The following is a 9,922-nucleotide window of genomic DNA, read 5'->3' as shown; positions in this document are numbered from 1 at the left end:
GTTGCTACATTTTCTTATAAATACTGAAATGTATTACAATATAGAAATCTGAAAAAAGGGAAATTTAAAAAGTAAATAAGCCTGAACTACTTTATAACAGTTCAAAGTATGCAGATCAAGAGAAATCAGCATAGATTCTACCATATTACCATGATCTCATACAATCTTACCAAAATATCTCATAATAATGACACCAAAGTATCTCAGCATAAGGACATTCACAAAAGGCATTCACACTACATAAAGCAACTGCAAATATGCTGTATGTAGACATGAGCCCTAGAACAATGCTGACACAAATTCCTAAAAATTCCTAAAATTAGTTAAAAATTATAAAACCTTTTCTATGATTGCAGGTGATAATCATAATCTGTCCTTTATTCTCTTGCAAATCCTATTTTACCAAACCCTATCTGTCAGCAGCCTGTCCATGCAAAACTGTTGTTCCACCCTTCATGTCCACATAACACTCATCCTTCCATTCTTGTGCATATGGTGAAACCCTATTAAGCTTTCAAAGCAATCTTATACCCTTCCATCCCCTTGAAACAGGAGGATTAAGGGACATAGCAGACAAAACTATGGTGAAAGCACTAAGTTTCTAGAAATGAAAAGCTTCAGTCACTCTGCCTTCTCTAGGCAAATGGGTAGACTAGAAGAATGGGAGGGTGATGTCAGCTCTGTTCCATAGCATCCAAGACTGGTCACTACATCAGAACTCAAAACCAAGGAAACCGTATTACTGATGACACTGGTGAGTCTTACTATTTTCATTGCCAAAAACAAAGTAAAAATTGTTCCTTGTGCCCTTTCCTTCCCCCACCCACAAAGCTTCCCATCCTTGGCCAAACTCATTTCCCTTATTCAAAGGAGGAAAAACAGTGGCTTTTTTGCTTGCAGAGGCAAACCACAATGGGAGTTGCAATTCATTTTTTCACCAGTCTCAATTCTACTGATGATTCTCCGGACTGAGTAAAAATTTTTAAGAAAGAAAAAAAAAATTATGAGAAAAATTTTTAAAAAGGAAATCACAAGTAATTATATTTATCACATGATATTATGATGGGTTTCAGCATCATTTCTATTGTAGGAATGAAATTATCCAAAATTCAAGTAACTGCTCTTTGTAGAATATTCACTTTAGTAAAGTGAAGGTGTTTTTAATAGATAAAATTTAAGTACCCATACGTTATATCTATTAGAACACCGTTAAGTGTTAGGGTTTAGTAAGACTGCTGTTTCAAGGGTGTTTTTCCTAGTTACATCCCCTCACCTCCTATTCTTGGGTTCCATTTCCTTTTTCAAACCCTCTTGCTGTTTTCAGATGGTCAAGGAGCCATTAAGACAGTCAAATGGGGAAGAGGGAGAATGTCTGGATAATGTTGTTGGGAGAAAACCAAGCTCTGCACTCTTTTAAGACCCCGAAGTGGTTACCATATGAAAAATTTGTATTTGTGCCTCATGATTTTATCTGACTCTATTTAATTTTGACAAGGTTAGAACAAAGCACATGCTGCTTCTATTCCTATTTGGTTACCCCAATCACTCTAACATCTGACATCTGGATTACGAAATAATTTTCTTTGGCATAATTTTGGAGAAGTATCTTTTCCCTTTTTTTTAGTTTCGGGACATTTGTTTTGGGTAACTTCTCTGAGACCATGCTCCCAGATGTACAGTTTTATCTGACTGACATGGGTGACTACAGTGGTCCCAGTGACCATTCTCACTGATCCTACCCGACAGATACTTAATATGCTCAATTTTTCAAAGTAGGTAACTAAAAAATGCCAGTAATTCATGCACCTGTCCAACAAACATTTACTAACAGCATTGTGATATTTGCAATATGAAAGTGATGATTCTATGTTCAACTAATAGTGAATTTGTTATGTCTAATGTACTCAAATCTTAGGTCTCCCTATAGTGAAAGTTGGATTAAAGTAGGGACTACAGAAAGACAAATTCACATGCAGGCTCAATTTCACAACAGAGAATTAAAATTAGTACATGCCCATCCTTGTTGTCCCACCATATAAAAGTCAAAAGAGCAACCAAGAATATTGGTCTTACTTGTACACCTGCCTGAAAGAATGACAGAGTAAGTCAAAGAAGAACACACCTTTGCTATCTTGCAGCTGAAATAGTAATGTGTGTGTGTGTGTGTGTGTGTGTGTGTATTATATATTTGAAATCTCATTTCTGTTGCTAATCACTATTTCTATTATCCTATTCCTTATACAGATGATCAAGTTCTCAAGAACAATATACAAAGAAAGGCAACAGTACAGCAGTATTTTTAAGAAACTGAAAGAAAGTGTAAGCCAAAGACTTTATATCCAGATAAGCTGAATTTCAACTTATCAGGGCTGTCACAAAACAATTTTAAAAGTGCAAGAACTTAGTAAATATTGCACCTACATGCCTTTTACAAGAAATCTTCCAGACAATGAGTTTCATCCAACCAAGAAATAACGGGAGAAACATCAGGGAAAAGCAGTAATCATGAACATTTAATGTGTTGAATTGGATATCCTTAACTAAAACAAAGTTGTTGACACAAATGGATGAAGAGTATAGAAACATTACACATTCTGGGATGCCTGGGTGGCTCAGCTGCTTAAGCACTTAATTCTTGATCTTGGTTTGGGTCATGATCTCATAGTTAATGGGATTGAGCCCTGTGTCAGGCTCTACATTGAGGGTACAGAACCTGCTTAGGATTCTCAGGATTCTCTCTCTCTCTCTCTCTCTCTCTCTCTCTCTCTCTCTCTATCCCTCCCTCACTCCCACTCTCTCCCTCTCAAAGTAAGTAAATACACTTAAAAAAATAAAAGAAACATTGATGAGAATTTTTTTTAAATTTTTTTTTTCAACGTTTATTTATTTTTGGGACAGAGAGAGACAGAGCATGAACAGGGGAGGGGCAGAGAGAGAGGGAGACACAGAATCGGAAACAGGCTCCAGGCTCTGAGCCATCAGCCCAGAGCCTGACGCGGGGCTCGAACTCACGGACCGCGAGATCATGACCTGGCTGAAGTCAGACGCTTAACCGACTGCGCCACCCAGGCGCCCCAAAAAATAAAAGAAACATTAAAATGTTCTAACAAAGTACAAAGAATACGTCTAGAAAATATGTGGGAAAAGTAGAAAGAGGGAGGAAAGCAGAATATCATCTTTTATTGTTGTACAAGTAAAAAAGGAAGTCAAGGGATACCATTAACAATTCAAAAACCAGGGGTGCCTGGGTGGCTCAGTCGGTTAAGCATCCAAGTTTGGCTCAGGTCATGATCTCACAGTTCGTGGGTTCGAGTCCTGCATCAGGCTCTGTGCTGACAGCTCAGAGCCTGCTTCTGAATCTGAATCTGAAGAGACCTGCTTCAGATTCTGTGTCCCCCACCTCTCTGTCTTACTCCTGCTTGTGCTCTGTCTCTCTCTGTCTTTCAAAAATTAATAAACATTTTTAAAAAAAATTTCAAAAACCAGATAATAAAGGTAAAGTGAAAAAGAAAATTCAAGAGAAAATCTTCATTAATTTGAGTTAAAGTGTTGTTAGACACCAAAACCACAATTCAAAAAATGAATAATTGATAAATTAGACTTCATCTGAAAGAGCATGGGAGGAAAATGACAAAACAAGCAACAGAGAGAAAACTTTTATAAATCACATATATAATAAAACGATTTTATCTAAAATATAGGAAGAACTCTCAAAACTCAATAATATAAAAAACAGCCCAGGTAAAAGGCGGACAATATACACTTTACCAAGGAAGAATACAGATGGCAAAGAAGTAAATGAAAAGATATCCAACATCATTTGTTATTAGGGAAATGAAATTAAAGCCTAGTACTGAGTAACTGAACTCCCATGTATTTCTGGTGGGATCCCAAATTGTACAACTACCTTGACAAATGGTTTGGAAGTTTCTTAAAAATTAAACATACACAAGAAGCACACCAGTGATTCTGCCTATCTGTCTCTTGCTTCAACAGTGTTTGGACAGAACAGGCCTAGGAAACCCCCTCTTCCAGCCTCCAACCACTCTCCAACCCCTCCAGTCACAACCTCTGAGAAACATCTTTTTGGCCATTTTCTGCCTCCATTTTCTAGAACCTATTATTGCCAACCATGAGCTCACAGATTCATCAGAATAATTCCACTGGGGAGGCAGTCACAGTCAAACTCCTGGTCAACCTGAATCTTCAGGCATCCTACACCTACCTCTCTCTGCGTTTCTATTTTGACAGTGGGTATGTGGGCACCTCTGCCACAAGAGCATTCAGCATCTCTAGAAGGTGCAAAACTTGTGTGGTGGGTACCTTCTTCCAGGACATGTGGAAGTCTCCCAAGATGAGCAGGATGAAACCTGGGATGCCATTGAAACCACCATGGCCCCCAAAAAAGAATCTGACCCAGGCCTTTGGCATCTGTGTGCTTTGGGATGCACAGATGTCCATCTCTGTGACTTCCTGGAGAACCACTAACTAGATGAGCAGGTAGAACTATCAAAAAGATGGGCAACCACCTAATTCCACAGTCTGGCCATCCCTAGGATGGGAGGGCAAGTATCTTTTCAAAAGGCTAATCCTAAAGCACTGCTAGAACCTTCCCAGCTCAGGTACCCCTGTCTGCAGCCCCTGATGTCAGAGCATCTGCCTGAGCCTCTCCTTAGAGCAAGTAGGCAGTTTTTAAACAAGCTGGAGCCCTCTCCCAAGCTGTGGGTCAAATGGAAGCAATAATATGCAGTTTTTTGCAGGAAAAAGGAAAACAAAAACAAAAACAAAAACACATACACTTACCAAATGGACCCAACAAGCCTCATATAGGTATTCACCCTAGATGAATGAAAACTTACTTTCTCACACACACACACACACACACACACACACACACCCTGCATACAAATATTTATAGTGGCATTATTCATGACCATCAAAAATTGAAAAAAAAACTAAATGTTTTTTTAGGTTTTTGAGTACATCGATACTGAGTACATTGATACTGTACTGAGTACATCGATAAAAAAATGTGATATAGCTATATAATGGAATTTAAGTCAATAAGGAAAAGGAGTGAACTACTGATACACACAAAACCATGGACGAAACACAAATGCATCATGCCAAGTCAAAGAAGTCAATTTCAAAAGCTGGCATACTAGATGATTCCATTTATATGACATTTTGGAAAAAGCAATTGTAAAGGAGAGTTAAATATAGGTAACAGAGGCATTAGGATGAATGGCTACCAGGGGTTATAGGCAAAGAGAGGGATTCAGTACAAATGGGCAATATGAGGAAATGTTTTGAAATGATGAAACTGTTCTCTCTCCTGATTGCAGAGGTGATTACATGAATCTAAGCATGTGCTAAAACTCAACTACACACCAAAAAGTGAATTTGTCTGCAGGTAAATTAAAAACTATTTTTAATAGGGAGATTGTGGTAGATTAAAAGTGGACAAAAATATGTTAACAATCAGTTGCAGTGCATGAACCCAGATCAGACACTATCGTTGTAGTTTTCCTTTTTGAGAAGTAAGCATAAAAAGGTATTCTTGTTATAATTGTGAACATTTGAATATGAACCTAACACTAGATTTTCTTAAGTGGGTGAAGGGTAGAGTGGTTTATTACTAGTTGTTACTCTCATATTTAGGAGATGCATACTGATATATCTAGTGGTAACTTTCGCAGTGTCAACCACTTACCTTTAAGTGGTACAGGAAAAAAAAAAGCATGGAGATAGATAGATAGATAGATAGATAGATAGATAGATAGATAGATAAATGTTCACCATATACTGAAACCCTAAGTGAATGTATACCATTATTCATTTTATTATCTCCAGATTTTCTGTATTTGAACAATTTAACACTATAATACTGCAGAAAAGAATTTATCAGTAAAGAGCCAAAGACAGCTCAATCTGAAAATGTACAAAAGGTTAGCCATATAATAAAATATAACAGTTCAACAATTTCTACTTTTGTCAATCTTCCACACCTATCTCTTTGAATGTGAATTGTTATTACAAAGTTAATATCTTTTATATACTGACAGTAGTATGTAGTAAATTTTTCAGAGTAAAAATATATTTCCTAGGGGCACTTGGCTGGCTCAGTTGGTAGATCATCCAATTCTTCATCTCTGGTTTGTGAGTTCAAGTCCCATGTTGGGTATAGAGCTTACTTTAAAAATATAAAATAAGGGGCGCCTGGGTGGCGCAGTCGGTTAAGCGTCCGACTTCAGCCAGGTCACGATCTCGCGGTCCGTGAGTTCGAGCCCCGCGTCAGGCTCTGGGCTGATGGCTCAGAGCCTGGAGCCTGTTTCCGATTCTGTGTCTCCCTCTCTCTCTGCCCCTCGCCCGTTCATGCTCTGTCTCTCTCTGTCCCAAAAATAAATAAACGTTGAAAAAAACAAAAAAAAATTAAAAAATAAAATAAAATAAAATAAAAATATAAAATAATCTCCTGTCTCTAAAAAGAAAAAAATGCACACACACACACACACACACACACTTCCTAACTACTTTCTTTCAGGAAGCTGTCAAAGTATGCACTCCATTAAATGAAGGAGTAATCCAAGCATTAGGAAGATATGAGTCCAGGAAATATTATCTCCAGAAGGATAGTAAAAAGAAGATAATCCTAATAGTATACTGCAGACAATCATACAGTTTGGAGCAGGTCAACAGCTCTGGGGAGAGATAGCTCTATGTAAATGAAACAAAATTCCCAAGTGTGTTTGAACGTATTGAAATGTGATTTACACAAGTGATTAAGATTTAAGGCTGAATTAGTGATAATAGAGAAGCAAAGAAAAATAAGGCAGTAATTAACTTCAGAGACAATAAAAAGTGTACAACAATGGAAAAGTAATCAGTTTACTATATGGATCAGCTACAAGCACTGTTAACAGAGGTGCCTGGGTGGCTCAGGTCATGGTCGCAGGGGTTCGGGAGCTCAAGCCTTGCTTGGGGCTCTCTGCTGTCAGCAAAGAGCCTGCTTCAGATCCTCTGTCCACCTCTCTCTCTGCCCCTCCCCTGCACATGTTCTCTCTTAAAAAAAAAAATCACTGTTAACAAAGAATTAATAATTCAAATACTGAGAAAGAATCTAAACAAAATTATAAACCAATATCAAAAAGATAGAAGCACACATGGGAAGTGTGCATGTGCCTGGTGACAGGTGAGAGAACTCAGTTACAGACAGGTAAATTTTATTTTCCTGAGGAAGAAGTCAATAAGCAATGTCTAAAATGTCAGTCAAGAAGTAGCAATGTAAGCATTTTTAAGAGCTACCGAGGTTAATAATAACAATAATAATCAAAACAGCTAAAAGAGCTGAAATTGCTAGGGGACTATATAAGTCTTATAACACTATTTGACTCTTTTAGGTACATACTTTTAAATAAAATAAAATAAAAACGAAACTTAAAAAAAGTGGAGACAATAGTTACCTTTAAGAAAAATTCACCTATGGAGATTGCAATAATGATTTGAACTCATTACCCTTCCCTGAATCAAAAGAGTTCTCTCACTAAAGAGTGAGAATACAATTACCCATCCCCTTGGCCATGTGATTTATTCCGGGCAGTAGATTTCTAGCAGGTGCTACAAAAGCCAAGTCCTAAAGAGCGCTTCTGTGATTGGGCTTGCCCTCTCTCTTGCACCTCTACCAGAGCCTAAGAGCATGCTCGGGCTAGTACGTTAGGATCCGAGATGCAAAGAGCAGCATAATTCTTGCCAGCCCTTCTAGTAAAAGGCAGCGCAGATCAGTTGACGGCCAATCTCCAGAAATGTGAGTAAGCACGGCCAAAACCAGCCTAAACTGATTCCCCAGACCAGAACTACATCAATACTGTTTTAAGACACAAAATTTTGGGATCATCTGTTATGGAGCATTATGGTAGCGATAGATGACTTATACAGCATCTAACAATGCAGTAATGGTCTTAAATTAAAAAAAAAAAAAGATGTGTAGTGTAAGCATGATGATGAGACTTAATTCATCTCTCATAAGTTGTAAAGAATACTTGGTACATTTGCATTTGCCAACTTTGGTCGCATTCACTTCTAGGAATCCTCCTATCTCTTAACTTAGGTTGACTGCTGTGGTTGAGAAGTTAAATGAAGACCCACATGAAACAAAGAGTGAAGAAGGAAGAAAAGGTCTATGTTAATCCAGTAGACAACAGTTTCCATGCTAATTAGGTGTTGTGTGCCAATGCATGGACTTTCATTCAGCTTTTTGATACTGTGATATGCTTGTGACACCAATCTGTATCGCAGGCTCTTTTCTTAGATAATTTGTTCAAGTGGAAGGGGGTGGGGAGAACTTTGAGAGGTCTTACAGCCATTCAGACAAACTAAAATAAATGCCTCTTTTTTTTTCTTTCAATTCTTTAACTTTAAAGAAGTTCTAATTTTTTCTTACCTGTGAAAGAGGGACACCCATAGCACCTACTCATGTCATTGTAAAGGTCAAGATTTATGTAAAGTGCTCTGCATTTACTAAACATTCGGGATATGTGAGTTGCTGCTGTTAGTGAACACTGGAGGTAAGGTAGTTAAGCCAGGGTGACATAGATGTGCTTTATTAATAGTAGCAATCATACATGTCTGAAGGTACAAAGATGAGGCACAATGCTCCCAGGCACCCACAGTATAGAAAACCTCCTGTCCAGCACTCAGGAGAATTTCTTGTCCACTGACCTAACAGCTGGAGACAGTGAAAAGGATGAGAACTATAATTATAATAATTACCAAAATTTATTGAGCTCTTCCTCTCTGCTACTCTTTCAAGGACTTCCTTGAATTAAATTATTAATTCCCACAACAATCTTACAAAATGCATAGGAAATCCTTTTTTGATGAAATCTTCTTTTACAGATGAAGAAACAGAGGCATACAGTGTAAGTAACTTGTCTACAGTCACACTCATAGTAAGTGGCAGAGCCTGGGTGGAGAGTCCATGTCCCTAATCACAACACTATTAACTCTTGTGTTAAGAGTAGTTTCAGGGGCGCCTGGGTGGCTCAGTTGGTTGGGTGGCCGACTTCGGCTCAGGTCATGATCTCGTGGTCCGTGAGTTCGAGCCCCGCGTCGGGCTCTGTGCTGACAGCTCAGAGCCTGGAGCCTGTTTCAGATTCTGTGTCTCCCTCTCTCTGACCCTCCCCCGTTCATGCTCTGTCTCTCTCTGTCTCAAAAATAAATAAACGTTAAAAAAAATTTTTTTAAAAGAGTGGTTTCAATTCTACCTTAAGTTCCTGGGTGCTAAGAGAATATCGAGTGAGACTTTTCTCATCATTTCTCTGAATAAGCCCATTGTCTCTCTCCTACCAAATTTCCTAACAATCTCCTTAATTGGCCTCCTAGGTCAAAACCTTTCTCAGAGTCCCCTAAAATATGGCTTTTGGGCTCCCAGCCTCCTAATAACAACCTTGTAGATTGCTATCCATATTCACTTTGCCATAAGTAGCTTAGAGCTACTTATCAGTGGGGGAGAGGGACCACGACAGCAGAGTCACTATAGATCTAGACACAGACGCCAAGATCAAATCCCAGGCTCTGCCTTTCAGTAGCCTGACAAATATTTAATCTTCTTCGCCTCAATGTTCTTGTCTGAAAAGTGGGGATAATCAGAACTTCCACCTGATAAGGCTATTGTAAATGGGATGATGATGATACACATAAAACGCTTACCATCAGCCTGAAACTGCTCACTGAAGACTATTAACTTCATCATTAAAATTCTCACTTCCTCTCGGGTTCTTGCTGTAACTATCTGTTTCTTGCACCTAAGCTTATTTTAACTGTCTTCTACTACATTGCTTTTAATATGATAATTAACCTTTTTCAAAATTAAATAGGATTCAAATAACTTAAAGTTGGCTACATTAGTCCCTGATGATAGGAA

This window comes from Leopardus geoffroyi, chromosome A2, assembly GCF_018350155.1.
Source record: "Leopardus geoffroyi isolate Oge1 chromosome A2, O.geoffroyi_Oge1_pat1.0, whole genome shotgun sequence".
NCBI lineage: Eukaryota > Metazoa > Chordata > Mammalia > Carnivora > Felidae > Leopardus > Leopardus geoffroyi.
The sequence above is the reverse complement of the archived record's forward strand: the minus strand, read 5'-3'. Positions refer to the sequence as shown.